The sequence below is a fragment of the Athene noctua genome, chromosome 2 (assembly GCF_965140245.1).
Source record: "Athene noctua chromosome 2, bAthNoc1.hap1.1, whole genome shotgun sequence".
In the NCBI taxonomy this organism is placed as follows: Eukaryota; Metazoa; Chordata; class Aves; order Strigiformes; family Strigidae; genus Athene; species Athene noctua.
In genome coordinates, this window is record NC_134038.1 from 61,735,069 (window position 1) to 61,752,598 (window position 17,530).

The window sequence follows — 17,530 nt, forward strand, 5'->3', positions numbered from 1 at the left end:
TCTTTTCTCACTGTATTTGGAAATACTCAGCTAGGACATATAGACTTTAATTAGTGTTAGAGAGTTCAACAAAGAGAAAAAACACACACCCCCCCCCCAAAAAAAACAAAAACAAAACCAAAAACAAAACACCACCAAAATAACAGGCGAGCAGATAATCAGGAAAGCTGAAAAGTACATTTTGTGGGGGAATCACAGGCTGTGATATGGAAAGAATGCAAGAATTGTTGGAAATGATAGCTAAAAATTAGGAATGCCCAGCAGAAGTTATAGAAGAGTGCTTGATGCTGGGTATTGTATCTCAACATTTATCAATCTCAGCTGCAGCCATTATTTTTATTTTGGGGGGATATTATTGTTTTTACCAAGGAAATATCAAAATATTACATCAATGTAGTGAGCCATAGAGCCATCTTCTGAGGCACATTATAAAGTAATTTAAACCTGTATTCTCAAACAGTGATATGTCATTTTGATGAATTTAGGAAGCAGTTTGAGAAGCTAGTACATTTCTATCCAGAGATAAAACTCAAAATATGAGTTTTGTTGCTATGTGGGATTTTGTGGTTTGGTGTTTTTCTCAAATTATATGATAGCTGTTTTCATTTCCAACACAGCGACCATGAATGACCGTAGTCTTGAGATGCTGAAATATCTGCATTAAAAAAGCTGCTATAGGTAAATGGAGAAATATGATGGAATGGCATGCGCATTCCAATGTTAATATATCTGTTCAACAGAGGATAAAATGAATGAGGAGCAAAATAATAATGCCAAGAACAAGGAGAAACTTCTTAGAAACTATGCACCAGTGTTAGGAATGTAAAAACTGTTTACTAGAACACTTTCATATCAAAGTAAACCCAAAGAGGAAAGCGATCATATGTAATAATATTCTTGAGTTCCTATCATCTTTATCACAACCAACCTATGTTGTAAATGGCAGGGTCTAATTATCAGGACGTATATTTAAAACCTGTGGCATCACTGATGCTAAATGCTACATTCTCAAATGCAGTAGCAAGACTAGAAAGGGACTGGACATTTGCATGGATAACAAAACCAAATCAGCATATATAAACAAAGCATTTGAAAAGAGTGTATTAAACTCTTAAATCCAGGATTAAGGCAAATACTAGATATCTTTTATCACACATTTATTAGATTATTCCTAATCAGTCTTTCATAGAATTCATATATATTCTTGTAAAAGGGCTGATACTATCTGAGGGGTGGGGGGAATCCTGACACTAAAATGGCTTGATCAACATAGATATCTTGTAGAGCTATTGCAGTGCCTGAAAAAGGCTACACATTCAAACACAAAATCAGTTTTAGAGGAAAATAATTACATGATTACATCTCCTTGCCAGACGAGATAACTGCAGCTCATTTTCTTTATATGATGTATTGCCTTTTCTAAAAATATAAATGTTGTAATGTTATAAAATAGAACATTTTCAATTTAAAATACTTTAGTGTTGTATTTTTTTTCCATTGTGCATATGATATTCTAGAAAGACATCAAGAAGATCCCATCAGCTTTCTCAAGATTGCTGAAATTAATTTGCAAAAACATAACCTGGGGTTTTTGTTGTTGATGTTGTTGTTGTTGTTAAATATTTATATTTTGGGGGAGACTCCTAATTTCTTGTTGTGTTTTCTGAATCAACTGGAAATTTTAGTAACATTTGGTCCTATTAATTTTCAGGGGAAATAAGTACAAAGAAAACATATCTAAATTTATATATTTTGAAAGCAAATGCAAGATTTTTGTATTACTGGTGTGTTCTGTTTTTAAAATAATATTGTTAAAGCCTTTGTCTAAAAAGTCAATATTTACTCAATTTTATTGAAACTGTTGATATTGAATGAAAAAATGTATCTGCAAAATATACTAAGTAATAGAAAATTGAAACATTTAAGAGATGCCTTATAAATTCTTTAAAATACTCTTATTCTAAGTCTGTATTGGATATTACTAGCATTTAATTAAGGTTTTTGAAATTTAAAAAAATTATCTTTGAATAAAGAAAAACATATTCAGGTATTTCAGTCACACCTGCATTTGTAGAGGAAACCAGAAATAACTAGGGAGGTGTTATTTTAAAGTTTGTTTAGTCTTCAAGGGATGTAAAACATATTTGACTTCTTAAATGGTATGGTTTATTCAGTGTATTTGGCTTCAGTTCTTTTTTAACCCAGTGTTGTCTCTGACATTTCAGCTGGTGAGGGTCCCCCTCCCACCTTGCTCACTGTAAGGGCTACAGCTCTGGCACAGCATCTTGCCTGTGCTAATGCGTGCTTCCTCTTCCAGTGTGCAGTGGTGCCAGGTTTAGTATCAGTACATTCAGTCCAACAAGGAAATAAATCTAAGAGAGTCAGCAGGATATAGAATTAATGGATCCCACTGTCTCTGTAGCAAGAACCTTCCTCTTTTAATTGATTAAAATTTACTTTTAGAAAAATCAGCTGAAACAGAGTAAAATCCATACTATTTGATAACAACGTCTATAGACATGTCTATAGTGCTGAAGTTTAAGCTAGGAGATGGCATTTAATATAGGGGTTAAATTATTTTATGTTTTTTAATGTATATATAAAATATAATGGGAAAATAATATGATGAGACATGTAATTTCATAAAAATATAGAATTGTATTTAAATATAATATAAAAATAATATTATATTAGAAAAAATATAACATTTCATATGTCTCATTGTTATTAAGAACAGATCTCTAAAATGGATTTAATAAGTACAAAATGTTGGCATTCTGTATGCATCCATTTTTGTTAATTCAGTCCTTACTACATGAACCACGTACTACAATCACCACCTTATAAACAGTTATATGGCAGATTCTACATCAATGAGGAGCTTAAATTGCCCAGATATTATTCCTAAGTGTCTTAAGTCTTCAACATTGAGATAAGTTTTTAAGGCAATGTTGGTATAGTGCAACCCATACGTTTGCCTGTTACTAACATGAAAGTGAAAACATAGTACATACAGGCAGCACAGAGAGCTGTCAATACTTTTCTGCATATTGCTCTTGCTATCCTGAGATTTATAACTGACACCTTTCAAAAAAATTTAGCAATTGTATAATAAATCTCAAAATAGTAGAGGAAAATTCCAGATAATTTTCCTGGAAGAAAGATTCGTGTGCTTCCAGTTTTATATATTTTCCTCTATTACTATTGCTATAGCTTATTCTGTAGCTTAAGAGATTTAACTGATACCTATTCTATGAGTGTTATTCATTTATGTTGTTAAGAAATTATAATTACAACCAAATAAAACTTAGGGGAAAAGGAAAAACAAACCACTCTACACTTTTTCTCCCATACCATTTTCACCACCTAGTGCTTGCCCTCAAATCATGTCTTTTTTAGGGAACTAGTTTTTATTTGGAGTAAGAGTTCAACAGCTAGTTGACAAATCAATACTACAGAGCTTGCATTAGTGCATTAGCCTCATCTGTTCTGGACTTCAAACTCTTGATTCATTTGTCCTTCAAAATTCCTTTTCACAAGCTATTCATCTGGTGTATTTCCCATTTACTTACAGATATTAGACAAGGTCTAAACAGATGGAAAACAAGCTAAACCAAACCAAAAGATTCCCCAATGAATTAGACTGGTATCCAAATGCATGTTATAATGCAATATGAACTATAGATGCAATTTTTGTTATTTCAGAGTATAACATAGTGTGTATTTGCTTTTAGAAGTGGCTCAACAGGAAAATGGTGGGCTTTCCCCTTCAAAATCAGTTAATCTCTTTTGAAATACATGAATCAACATAGCTATCGTCTCAGTCTTCCCATTCTAATTTCAGCAGTGACCACATTAAGTGCAGGTTTTATTGCACACTGGAAAGCATGTCATAGCTTCATGTCCTCTTCTCCTGCAGGTTACAAGGGAAGGATGACAAGATTTTAGCTCCTGTAGTCACTTTAAGGCAGAGGAGGCCATGGAGGCTATTAAGAAACCTGCAGCTCTGAAATTAATGAAAAATACAGCTGTGCAATGACTACCATTTTATTTCCGTTAGTAGATTAGCAAAGATCCTCCTGGTAACAAAGAGAATTTCACAACAAGTCCCAACTAGACATCAGTAAAACTGTACCCATGAATGCTGAAAAGCTCTGCTCCAGCAGGGTAGCATGCATGAACAGCTCGTAGACCACAAGAGAGATCAGTCTTGATATTCATAACACTGGATGGATCAGACTCTTACAAGGTAGACTTCTATTTTCAAAATCTTATATGATTGCTTGTATGCAGAAAAAGACATTTTTATATTGGTTTGCAGAGCTTATGCTTATAGCAGTCATTTTACCTGGATATGATAGCAACAATTAAAACCCTTTGCCTGTCATCTGCTTGTAAGTTTGGCAAACTATCGTAGACCATTACGTTGTCCTGGGTGGCCTGAAGCTATGTATGTATGTGCTTCTGTGTGTGTATATAGCTTTGCAAGGCTACTATAAAGGTTTGGCATCCTGAAGGAAAATGCACTGATTTGCTTATCTTAAAATAATTCTTAAGTTTAAACTTTTTCACTCAGTGCTTTGAAGTAGGGACTTTAAACTAGGCAGATTGATTATTCTGCTGTCAGGTATATATGCCTTTTGCTTTCCCCATGAAAACTTGAATATTCTGAAGAAGACTGTAGAAATCAATTTCCCAGATTCATGGGACACTTGTTAGAGTTTTGCAGCAAAATACTTCATAGTTTCTCTGTGTACCTGGCGTGTATCATTCCTAACTCACAAGGTAATACAGTATTTGTTACAACTGCTCCTTCCAGCTCTAGAGGACATCTCGAAGCTTCAGTATTTCAGGGCAGGGTCTTGCAACACACCCCCTCTGACATCCACACCCTGAGGAAGACCAGCATCACTGAGACTGGCAAAGGACATCAGGGCTGGCCTGACAGGGTGCAGAGTGGAGGAACTGCGGGCACACACAAAATAAGGAGAAAAAAAATATTTAGTAGAAGGAGCTGAGACAGAAGGACAGTAGGAGCAGAAAGGGTGATTAACGGGGCAGGCAGAAATAGCGAAACAGTCCTCAACCATGCTTATAAGACCGTATTATAAGTAAAATTTGGGCGTACCAAAATGTTGGGGATCTAAATTTGTTAATTTCTAGACTTCGAGATGTTTGATTTTGCAACCATAGACCTCTATGGGTTTGTAGCAACAGGCAATAGGACAGCCTAGCCATAAAACTTACTTTTTCATGATACATTTCCTCCACCATTTGAATTTTTCATTTTCTCCCTGTGCTGAGGGGAGGATAAAATCTGCACTTCTGTATCACTTCCCTCTACATGAAATGGCTGTGGAGACAAATTCTTTCCTCTGTCTTTTTGCCAGTAACAGTATGTCTTCCAAGAGCAAGGGAGGAGGAGAAGGTGGACTTAACTTTTCAGAATTACTGATCTGATTAAACTGATCAATATCTCCCTCTTTACTGAAGAAAATTAACTTTTTATTATATAGGATTGAAAGAACTAAAATATTTCTGTATTAAGGGACCTCTTAATCTCCTGTCTGTGATCTGAGAAATCAGCTATTCAGTGTAATTCAGTTCTTTGTCGGAAGTATAGAGTTATCTCCATGGAAGAAGAGTTTGAAAAGAATATATAAAATTTTCATTTCTTGCAATGAAATTTGGCATCTGGGAATAAAGTTCCAGGTTTCAGACTATATGAAAAATGAACTATTCAAATGCTTACAGGGCAGGTGTCTTATTTGATATAGTTCAACTTTCTTTCACTGAAAACTTGCCTTACCTAATAGCAACCAAATATTGATGTTCTAGCCAATATTTAGATATCAATTACTTCAAATTTAATTTCTTTTCCATGCTTTGTATTTACTGGATAAAATGACAAAAGGTGAAGTTTTCAAAAATGTAAAGCTAGATACTTGTCATTTGGAACTGACAAAGCCCCAAAGATGTAAAATCCGACTGGTATACATTCTACAGTATTATCTCCTGCAGGATCAGTAAATTATCACTAAATACTAATACATTGTAAGTCCACCGAAGTTGCTAAAGTTTTATGCTTGTATCAAATTTCAAATGGAAAGATTATTTGAAAGTTGGCTCTAAAAAAGGGTATTTTCCCCTTAGCAAGACTGTGGGAAGAATTGCATTTGACACTCTTGGCAATGCAGAGGGGATATTAAGTACCTTGAAAAGATATTTAATTTTTTATTTCATATTATTTTATTTTTTTTAATGGATATATGTATTCATTTATCATAGTAGAGGTGACAATTCAAAGAACTGTGAATCAGTAGATCTTGGGAAATGAGTCACTTCGTGGGGTTTGATTGATTCTAAACTTCCAGTACCATAGCAACTCTCCCTCTAATCTAGAGATTAAAATATTCACATTTTTGACCTGCCAAGTTGGCAACCAGGAATCACAAGGATACTATTTCAATGAACACGAGAGATTATGTTATGCTGTGTGAAATGAATGTGGGAAAAGAACATTGAGCGATATAAAACAGTTTTGTAGACAAGATCTTGCATACTTATTCTACCAGATAAAAAATCTTGGGCAAAGGAGAAACTGTGTAGCATTCTGACACTATACTACAAAATAAGGAAGTACTAATACTGTTTCTCTATACCTTTAGAATCACTCTTCCAGAAAATTTAAATTCATATTTAAATATATTTTATTTATCCTTCATTCTCAAAATTGAACCTGTTTTCTAAATTGGTATCAGCAATTAATTTATCTCATGACATATTTATTAAGACCTTGAATAATTTGTTTTCATTCCTAGAGTTTATGAGGAATTATCTGTCTGATGCAGATGGAAAAATGCATTTCCCCAAGTCCTTAATTCAATTAAGAAACCAACAAAGGAAAGGAAATGATAAATTTTGCTTCTTTTTAACTTCTTTTTATATTTATTTTTTATTTAATTAGAAAGCATCTGAGCTAAGTTGCCATTCTTTTTGAATACTTTTACTTACAGCTCTTTGAAAATGAGAAATATACATTCATGCAAATTTTGTTTGATGTTTATTCTAACATTTTTAAATGCAGGCTTATTTTAAGAAGGCATTTCATAAAACACTGCTGTGTTGTTTGCATGAATACAATCTCTAAGAAAAGTCTCCTTATCACTAACTTTAGTTTTCTGATGTTTAATAGAACCTATGCAGAAACAGATGTAAGGAGATGGTAGATGGATTATTTATGAACATTTAAAGGAACATAACAGAAAACTAGTTTCCATGCTCTTTGAGTTGCATAGAACATTCTATGCTCTTTGCCTTTTGGAAAGTCAAACAATAGTCTTTAATGATCTGTTAAAATTATAGCCTGCTTATCTGCACTTAGTCCCTCTTATATGAAGTTTTAATCGTTTCTTTAAAGCTTCAAAAGTTGCTAAACTGTTCATGCTAGTGATTTAATGTCAGCACAGAAGTAACTTTCTATATTAGAAAAAAAGATTTAGTAATCCAATAATCCATTTTTTTTTTCATTCTGACTGACAATGTAGGAAAGCCCACCGCATCACTCACTTTGTTTCTTATGGGTTTGGATAAATTCAATATATGAGGATATTTTTATGTTATGCTGATTACCTCCAGTATCAACAGTATTATTATCTATTTATCTGCACAGAATGTTTTCTTAACATTATCAGTTTTATATTTTGTATCTGAACTAAATACTCATCCCAGTAAACACAGGCATTTTGATATCATTCTATAAGTGATCCAAAAGGAAAAACCTGACATACCAGTCCATGAACAACATGCATTCTTTCTATTTCACTTCATAATTTAGAAGTGATTAGGCCACTAGTGGAGCAAGTACTGGTAAAATTCTTAACATTTTTTAAGACAACAATTAGATTCAATATGTGATTTCTTTTTTTTTCCTTTAGCTTCTTATTCATGGTAATACCTCACTCTTTCAATAAGATTGAATTCAGTCTATGATTATTATATAAAGTAGAGATAACCAATGTATTATTCTGAAAGCTAATCTGAAGTAGTGGATGATCTTGTGAAATATAGGATTCAAAAAAAGGTGGAGTATCACCATGATTGTTCTTAAAATGAGTTACTGATCCTTCCTGAAGTTTTTCTGTCACTAAACACAAACACCACTCATAAAATGATTAATAGAATTACCAGCTTGGTAATTAAACAGCCAAGTGCTTTACTGCTGATGCTAAATATGCTCAATATGTTGAAATATAATTTTATGGAAAAGTTTTTAAAAGATCCACACCAGTTGCATATCATTTATAAAAGAAAGACACTTCTTTTTAGAAATAATTTCAAATTTCAACTCTTCTGAGTCTATCAGAGTAAGCAAATGACCTTATATTGGACATTATAAATCTGTATTATGGCCCAGATTATCTAATTGTCTGCAGTAAGAGTTTTAAAACATTTTCTGTAGTTAGCTGCATATTTTCTGGTTCTTAAAGATTCTTTAACAGATAATTTGTCATGACAGTTTCTGTGTCAGTAGTTCTTTTCTTTATTCTTGAGAGCTTTAATTAAATCTTTTAGATGTGCTTATCACTTCTCAGCACATATTTCAGTTATATTTTATTCTGGAGACCAGAAGAGTAACTTTCTCCCAGTTTTCAGAAAGCAATGTGAAGCATTTTTATGAGACAGCTTCTTTGAACAATATTTCAAAAAAGTTAAAGCCTATATTGCATGCATTTTTTTTAGGGTAACATGTTTGTCATCCATCAGCTCCATACTTGAAAGCCTCCTGCTATGATTTGCATTTTCTGTCACTAGCAAAAAAAATATTAGTGAATGTTCCTCATTTTTCTTGAAAGAGGCTTCTGAGATGCTTTTAAATAATTGATTTTGTCTGCTTGCCCTCACTGGAGACGTTCTTGAAGATATAGCAGCAAACAAAAAACATGGAAGATTTTTGAAGCATCATCACAAATGTAGTGACCACCATTACCAATTAAAATTCTATTACAAGTGTCACATGATACAATCTGAGAACATTTACCAAGGTGTGGTATCATCCACTCACAGCAGTACCTGTAGTAAAGTTACATTTCAGTAAAACTTCTGTATTTGCGATCACTGGCTTAAATATGAGGAAAACAGGTGCTCAATATTTAGATTTTGAAGAAGTCCAAATTTTCAAAATTTAAACCAAACTCTTTATTTGACAAATAGAAATAATTTTTTGGTTGTTATTTTATTTAAGAAGACCATTAGTAAATATAAATATATATTCTTTATTGCATTGTAGTTTTAAATAGGAATTGGATTTATTCAGAAGCACAAAAACTTTTGTGTTTGAGACCTAAATGAAAAATCAATGCTTCTACCCAGAACTGAACTACCTGAAAGCTTGTCATTTGTTGCAAAGCACATGAATTCAGAATAATTAAGAAACTGATACAGTTAAAACAAAGAGACACAATAGGAAAGTGAAAATGTGAAAAGTGATGTGAAAGAGGTACGCTAATTAGAAAGTGATGTATGACCAACTGTTGGGATTTATAAGCAATAGTGCACTTTGTAGAAGGTCCTAGAAACCTGTCATTTGAATGATTAATTACTTTTGTAAGTACCTAGATCTACTTCCATATCCTAGTGTCATGGCCCCTTTTAAGGAGGAAGTTGCAGCTAAAGCTGGTCCTGTAAGATATGAAAAATTAAATATCTTCTGATGGGATAATGAGCAAGTATAGAGCTAGAGAAGCAATATTTCAAAATTTGTGCCACGTGAGCTATGTTGTATAAAACCAGAGCACATATAGCGAAGATGCAAGAGAGTTGTGATGCTTCTAGTTTTATATATTTTAACAAGGTGCAGTTTTGTTGTAGTCCAGTACTGTTCTAATTAATTTTAATTCTTAAGTAAGAAATATGGAAATGTTATTTTGACATTTTGTTAAACCATATTTAATCTCAATAAATAAATAAAATATAATTATCTGAATTACTTAAATTCATCAAATTAACAAGAAAATTAACATTGATTGAAATGAAATATAATGGTGAAGATAGCCCAATGGCTTCCAAAGGTGAAACTTTATCTCATCCTTGAAGTCACATGCAAAATACCACTGGGTTTTACTGGACAGAGAGAAGTCACAGTCTGAAACACAAAAGACCCAACTTTGTGTTCTCTTTTCCTTCATTTTAATTTCATATAAAATAGAAACCCATGCTTATAAGTCAAAGTTTCTCCCTGGGCAGTAAGACTGTGTGTCTTAAATGTATTTGGAGAAAAAAACAAACAAACAAACAAACAAACAAACAAAAAAACCAGCTGAGGCAAAAAGTCCTCCAAGTCTTAGCAGAGTGAATTTCACATTTATAATTCTTCTGATGCAACCTTAAGTATGGGTCAGAAAAAAAAAATAAATCAAATGTTGTTTTGTATGGTCATTAATGCTTAATGAATATAACAGAACAATACCACACAAAGTTCCATCTAAACTGTTATCCTGCTTCTGGTGGTGGACAAAAGTGTATTTGTGTAAAACTGTAAGAGAAATGGAGACAGGTAGAAATATGTCCCAGGAATATAGTGCCAGATTCCTGGAAAATCAAGGTCAAGGACTTATCAGTTGGAGATGGTATCTTTTAAGCCTTATATTGATTTTTCATCTATTAAATTATTCAACAAATTGTAGGACCCCGTAAAGCTTTCATAATGGCCTGTTACAAGAGGTGTCAAGACTTAATTTTTTTCTGTTAAAAGTTAGTCTTTCTTGCATCAAACCTGCCTTTCACTGGTTTCATCTGATGGTCCCTGCTTTCTATATTGTTAGAGAAGGTGACCTGTTCCTATTCACTCCATCATATGCGTCTTGAAGTTTGTTTTTGGTCTTAGTTACACTACATTGGGGATTTTTCTATAGCACAAGAATTTCTTATTAAATTTTTTTTATAATATTTTCTGGATTTTGTGTAACAGCCTATTTTGACTGGTTCTGTTCTGCTACATAAAGAGTGATAGGAAGTAAATATGCTCTGTTTGTAAATTTCACTTTAAGATTACCAGTGGTTTGTTTGTGGGTTTTGGGTTTTTTTTTTGTTTGTTTTAATTTTATTTTATTTAGTTATAAAACATTCTAAAAATTCTTCTTTTTTCTACATTAGGTCAACAACAGAAAAAATTTAAAATTATGATTGCCCACTGGGCAGCTTGCCCCCTGTCCAAAACTCACACCAAATTTGCATATAGATTTACATGGGATTTTAATCAGATATATGCATACAGTTACTTTCCTAACCACATAGTAAAATATATATGAAAGATTGTGGTAATATATATTTGAAATTTTACAGTAGAAGATAATAAAGAAACAAGTTAAAAGGGAAGATACAAAGAGGCTGAAAATGTAATATTTACTTTTTAACTTAGTTTATTTTTATAACCGAGGTATATCTAGTAATTCACAAATAATTGAAATACTCTCTTCCTGCTCAAAAATGCTTGACATCTTTCACGATCACTGTTTTAACTAAAAGTTATGTAAATGTGCGCACAAGTTTTTCAGATTTTTTTGTTGTTGTTTTTGAAAGACAGATTAGAAGCAGGCAAGGAATAACTCTTTTCCATATCACTGTGAGCAGCTACAATTCATCTCCACCCTTTAGAGATCCTGAATGATGATGTGTGAAATTGTTTCTTGAGCCAGTTTCAAACTCCAAATACTGCCCTATTTTCTCCTACCTTTCTAAACAAAGAAGCGGTAATGTATTTTTTCTGTATCCATCATGGTGTGCTTTACACAGACATATCTATTTATCTACAAAAAAGGAACAGAAGCAAGAGGAATTTCATGGTCCAGTCAGCATTTGTGCTGTTTAAAACCTTGTGCTTCTTTACTATTATCTGTAAAGTATTTGTCAAACTTACTTTTTCATTATTGTTTCCATGCTTCAGCTAAGTTCCAAAATTTACAAAATTAGTAGAAAAGAGAAATTGTAGTATTCAAAGGTTCTCATAATTCTTAGGTTCTTCTAAGAAGTCTATTGGGCATATATTCTTCCCTCAGACATAAAATATTTTAAGACAAACATCATCTCAGACCTGGAGAATGCAAATTTATTCCTCTTGGAGGGACTTTCACTGTTTCATTCTGAAGATGACACTGCCACTAATGAACTTCTTTCCCTTCCTAGTACAGTGGCAATTGTCATAAAATGTCCCAAGTGATAGTTGTGCCAAACCGAAAGACTGTAATGTAAAAGATGATCTAAGATTACTCATATTATTTGTATATTGTTTCTAAATGTTTAGGCTGTAAGCAAGAAAGACTTAAGAAAGATTACAAATTCTTACTAACACTAAAAATGTTGCTCCATGTAAATGATTTATGTATGCTCTGAATATGTTTTAGTTTTGTGAAAATAACTCAATGAATGTTAAAGATAACTCACTGTGGAGCTCTTGGTGGTGCTTCTCTCACAATTTTAAGGGGGAAAAAAATTATTTCTTACATCAGGTTTAAGAATAATTAAATGCTATGTCTTCTTATGGAGAGGTAAACTAACTCGTATGCATATATGTATTTGTAACAAATGGCTGTCCATCTTTTCATATATCACTGTGTTTCCCTCCATTTTGTAGCTAATATAACTTGAAAGAGATGATCTGCTTACTTTACCAAAATGATGTGGCCCTCTATTACTAGAATCTGACAGTGAATATTTCTAATACTCTTCTTGCATCAGTTTAGGGAGTTAATGGAATTATACTGGCACAAAATTGATCAAATCCAGCACCTACAACATAACATATGAACAGACTATAGAAATACATAATGAAAATAATAGCTTTTTTTGGGGTGGTGGTGGGGGGGTGTCTTTCTTAAATTTAGCAAATAAAATGTATGTGCCTCTGACTTCTACATGTTCTGTGGTGGTGTCATTTAGTTTCTAATGATCATGTGGATTCTGTATCTTCTATAAAATCCTGTAAACGGTCCTAAAATCTAAGAGCATCTACCATGCAGACAGTTTTCTCAAGCTGCTTTTGTTATTTCTGATCCCAGTAGAATGATGCTCATTCTAAATCGCCTGCTGTGATTCATAATTTTCAGGAAATAAAGAGAATACTTTGAATCAGTTATGCTTGGTTTAACAGCATAACAAAAAGCTGTATTCTGTTTCTGGTCCCTGAAGAGCTTCATAACATGTCAGTCCAATATTCTCTTAATTCTTGATACCATAAATAGAAAGTTAAATAATTTTTTGTTTGTTTTGTTTTGTTTTGTTTTCCCTAATTGAAACAATATTTTTGAAAAGTAGAGGTTTTCAGCCATCTGAAGTCTCCTAGATTCAATCTTTGGCACTAGCAAAAGATTTACAAATATAAAAACCCAAGGAATTACAAAGCAACAGCCAGAAAGAGAATCTCAATGGTAATAAAATTGATGTAGCCAGACAAAAACTACAAGATTTCTCTATCAATACTGAAAGAATGTTCAGGACCTTTTCTTTCACTGAAATGTATAAATAAAATTGCAGAGGATGTGAAATTCACCCCACTTACATATAATTTGAGCTGCTAATATTCCATTTTAATATATGCATGTGGCTTTTTTTTTTAACTTTTGAGCATAAATTCACAATGAAACTACAGCTGTATATGCTCCAGCTTCTGAATGGGTCAAGTGGATGGATAGGCTTCTTTTCAAGGAAAGAGTCTTGGAGCTGAAGAGAAGAGAGCTGAGAGGGGTATCAGTGAGATTTACAGAATTATGAGGGCAAGAGGATAAACTGAGCATAGCACTGTTGACTGAATATGAGAACTAGTTAGCACTGAAGCCATAAAAGAGCATGAGTAACAGAGGCAATAATAGGTGCAGCAGTCTGTGTAGCCTTTTGAGAAGGGGACAGAAGGTGAATATGGAAAACCACAGATCAGTCAGCTTCACCTCGATTCCCAAGAAGGTAATGGAACAGCTAATTCTGGGAAACATTTCCAAGCATAAGAACAAGATGATGACTGTAAGTAGTCAGCAAGAATTTTTAAAGGGGAAATTATGCCTGATCAACCTGATAGCCTTCTACAAATAATTGTCTAGCTTTGTGGATGATGAGAGAACAATGAATGTGTACCTTGACATTAGTAATACTTTCAATGCTGTCGCTCCTAACATACTCCTAGACAAGCTGATGCATTACAGACTAAACTAATGAACAGTGAGGTGGACTTAAAACTGGCTGAACTGCTGGGCTGAGGGATCTGTGGTTAATGTAATGAAGTCCATTTGGAGGGCAATCACTAGAGGTGTACCCTAGGGGTCAATGATAGGGCTAGTACTATTTAGCTTCATTAATCATCTGGATTATGGGACAGAGCGTACCGTCAGCAAATTTGCAGATGATACAAAACAGAAAAGAGTCATTAATAGGCCAGGTAGTTATTCTGTCATTCAGAGGGACCTGAAGAAGCCGAAGGAATGGGCAGACAGTAACCGCATAAAATTCAAACGGAAATGTCAAATCCTGTACTTGGGTAGGAAGAATCCCTTGCACTAGAGCGTACTTGGGGCTGCTAGAAGGCAGCTTTGCAGAAAGGGAACTGGGAGTCCTGCTGGACAACAAGCTGACCATGAGTCAACAATGCACCCTCAAGTCAGTGAAGACCAGCAACATTAGGATAAGCATTGTCAGGAGGTTGGGGGAGGAGATCTTTTCCCTCTACTGAGCCCTGGTGAGAACACAGCAGGAGCACTGGATTCAATTCTGGGCCCCCAGTATAAGACATGAACATACTGGGGAATGTACAAAGGGTCATTAAAACAACTGAGTACTTCATTGCTGTGAATCTGCCTTAAAAGACTACTCAGGCAGAGTGTATTGACTGGTTCCAAAAGGGATTATCTGAATTGCTGGGAAACAGGTCTGTAAGAGCATAATAGAAGTACTAAACAGGAATGTATTTTCAGACTTTCCTGATGCAATGGTTCTGGATGTTGGAGATGTACCAGAAAAGTGGACAGTAGAAACACAGCCAGCTTATGTCCTGGCACTGTCACAATCAGAGACACTAAAATTAGGCTTTTCAAAGGAGTTTGAGGATAATGAGTCAACTTGTCCTGCAATGTATTGAGAATTAGGTACATTATGAATGTAATCGAGATGTGGAAAACTTCAGGCATATTTGCTTATCCAAAAATTCAGAAAACACATATTATTATTTTCCTCCAATATGAAACCAAAACTATGACTGGTATTTGGCAAATACTGTTTTGTTATTCTAATGCAATGCTAAATAAATAACGTGTAATAACATTGTTACAAATAATTGACAATGAAAAAAAGAAGAGCGCTCTATATCTTATCTAATTGTATTTTACCTCTGTCTTTAACTGCTTTACTTGCTTTAGTCTTTGTCTGATTTAGTGCCACTTAGGGATCAGTATTTTCCCCCTGCTGTTTGCATATTTAAGATAATTTTACTGGTCCTGAGAGTACTTGTACTATTTTATCAGACATGGTAGGTCCTAAGATAATGAAACCTTCGCATCACCAGATTGCCATCAACATTTGTTGCTTTTTCACTTCAGTTCCCACATGATTTCAGCAATCAAAACCTTACAAACCACAGAGCTAGAGATTAGTGCTTTGTGATATTTGAAAGCCGAGGTTCAAACTTCCAGTTAGGTGATTTTCTAGCTGCATGTTATCTTTAACTGTTTGTGAGATAGTAGCTACTATCATGTCAGAATTTGAAGCTGGGAGTAATGGAAGGGAGCAGAATAAGTAATGTGCACATTCACATTCTATCTGTCAGCCTTACAAGTTTTAAAAGAAATGCTTTCACTGTTGCAGATCTTGTAATCACAGAACAGCAGTGACACACAGTATTTGGTTTTACTCCAGCCAGTTCAAGAGATATCAGACTTTAGTATAGTCAAAGATGAACAGTGGTTTGAACAATAGTCCACGGTAGAACATGGTGTATGGCAAAACTCTCCAGTGCTTCCCAGAACTCTTGTATAATTTTCATTCAATGACTATGACTGGGAGGCATAATAATGAATGATACTGTAGTATAGTATTTTTATCAGGAATTAAATGGTCTGTTTTGTTGAGTGTACATAGTTTTTTCCTTATTTTGAAGAGAACTTCATTTTTCAGTTTAAATATTAGTGTAGTATTTTCAGTGTGAAAAGAAAAAAACAACCAGTACATAACAAAAAACCCTACCTGACATGATTCTGAAGATAGCCCACTTAGTTTCAAGACCAATTTGAATGGAGAATAGGCAATGCATAAGAGGAGGGAGGAGAGGGAGGAGGGGGAGGAGGGGGAGGAGGGGGAGGAGGAGGGGGAGGGGGAGGAGGAGGGGGAGGAGGAGGGGGAGGAGGAGGAGGAGGAGGGAGGAGGAGGGGCAGGGGAGGGGGGGTAGGAAGTTAATGTCTGCTATAGAGTTGAATACCTTTCACACCTGGAACAAGTAAAAGGAAAGTAATGAAGACACATGTTGAGCAACTGCTAGAAGTTAAGAATTCTGAAAGGGTAAATGGAACTAAATTGAAGCTGGCAACCATGTAATTACTGGGAAAGGGAATGATCATGCTTTTTATTGGTCTGGAGATTATATAGGTGAAAATATTACTGCAAAAAGTGAATCTTAATGTATAAAAAAGGAATGAGAAAAGAGCTTGTGCCAAGTGTACTTTCTTATCCTTTTTTTCGGCTATTAAAAAAAAATGCCCACAAAAAGGCTTACATGCAAATCACACTTCTTAAAACAGAAGGGAGTGTTATGTATTATTGATATCTTTTTCTCTATAGGACCAGAACCATTCCTGTATTCAGAATTTTGTAAAGAATATTAAAGCATGTTACACAAATAAGTCTTACACTATCTACTTATAACTCTTAAAACAGCTGCTGAAATATCTACTTTCTCAGATAAACTTTAGATTGTTTAACAATAAGTCATTTAGCTAAAAGTTCATGGATTGTTGGGTTTTTATATCTAATTTAATCTGGCGATATAAAAAAACCCCTATATTGATTGCATTGTGTTGATCACTATATAATATTTCTGACATCTCTTCAAATTTACCTTTGTATTTATTTAACTTTTGAGTACTTGAAACACAGATATCAAACACAATGATTTGCAGAGTATAACGGCGAAAACAATTTGTATTTAACCTTAATGTATGCTTACCAATAGGAAAAGAGCTGAAGTATGCTTTATATTCAAATATAAGGACATTTTCTGATCTGTTATAGTAATATGCAAGGAATTACATATTTATTGGCACACTTATATGATACCGATAAATATACCTATAAATAGTTATGGACAAAAAAAAAAAAAAAAAAAAAACAAAAAAAACCCAAACATTTTCAAGCATATTGTGAAAAATGTACTTTCTGTATTTTCTCACTGTAAAAGCAGTTGATATGGATATACTGGTGCATGTCAGTAAGTACAGAGTGTTCTAAGAAACAAAGCTAGAAAAGCCAGAAAGTTATTGTTAGTTCTCTAAAAGCTGAA

General features: G+C 33.9%; 1 protein-coding gene across 1 annotated transcript in view; it reads left to right on the top strand.

Annotated features, from left to right (window-relative positions):
• Positions 1–17,530, top strand: part of CCDC102B (coiled-coil domain containing 102B) — a 179,900-nt gene that overhangs the window by 157,126 nt on the left and 5,244 nt on the right. The window lies entirely within an intron of this gene.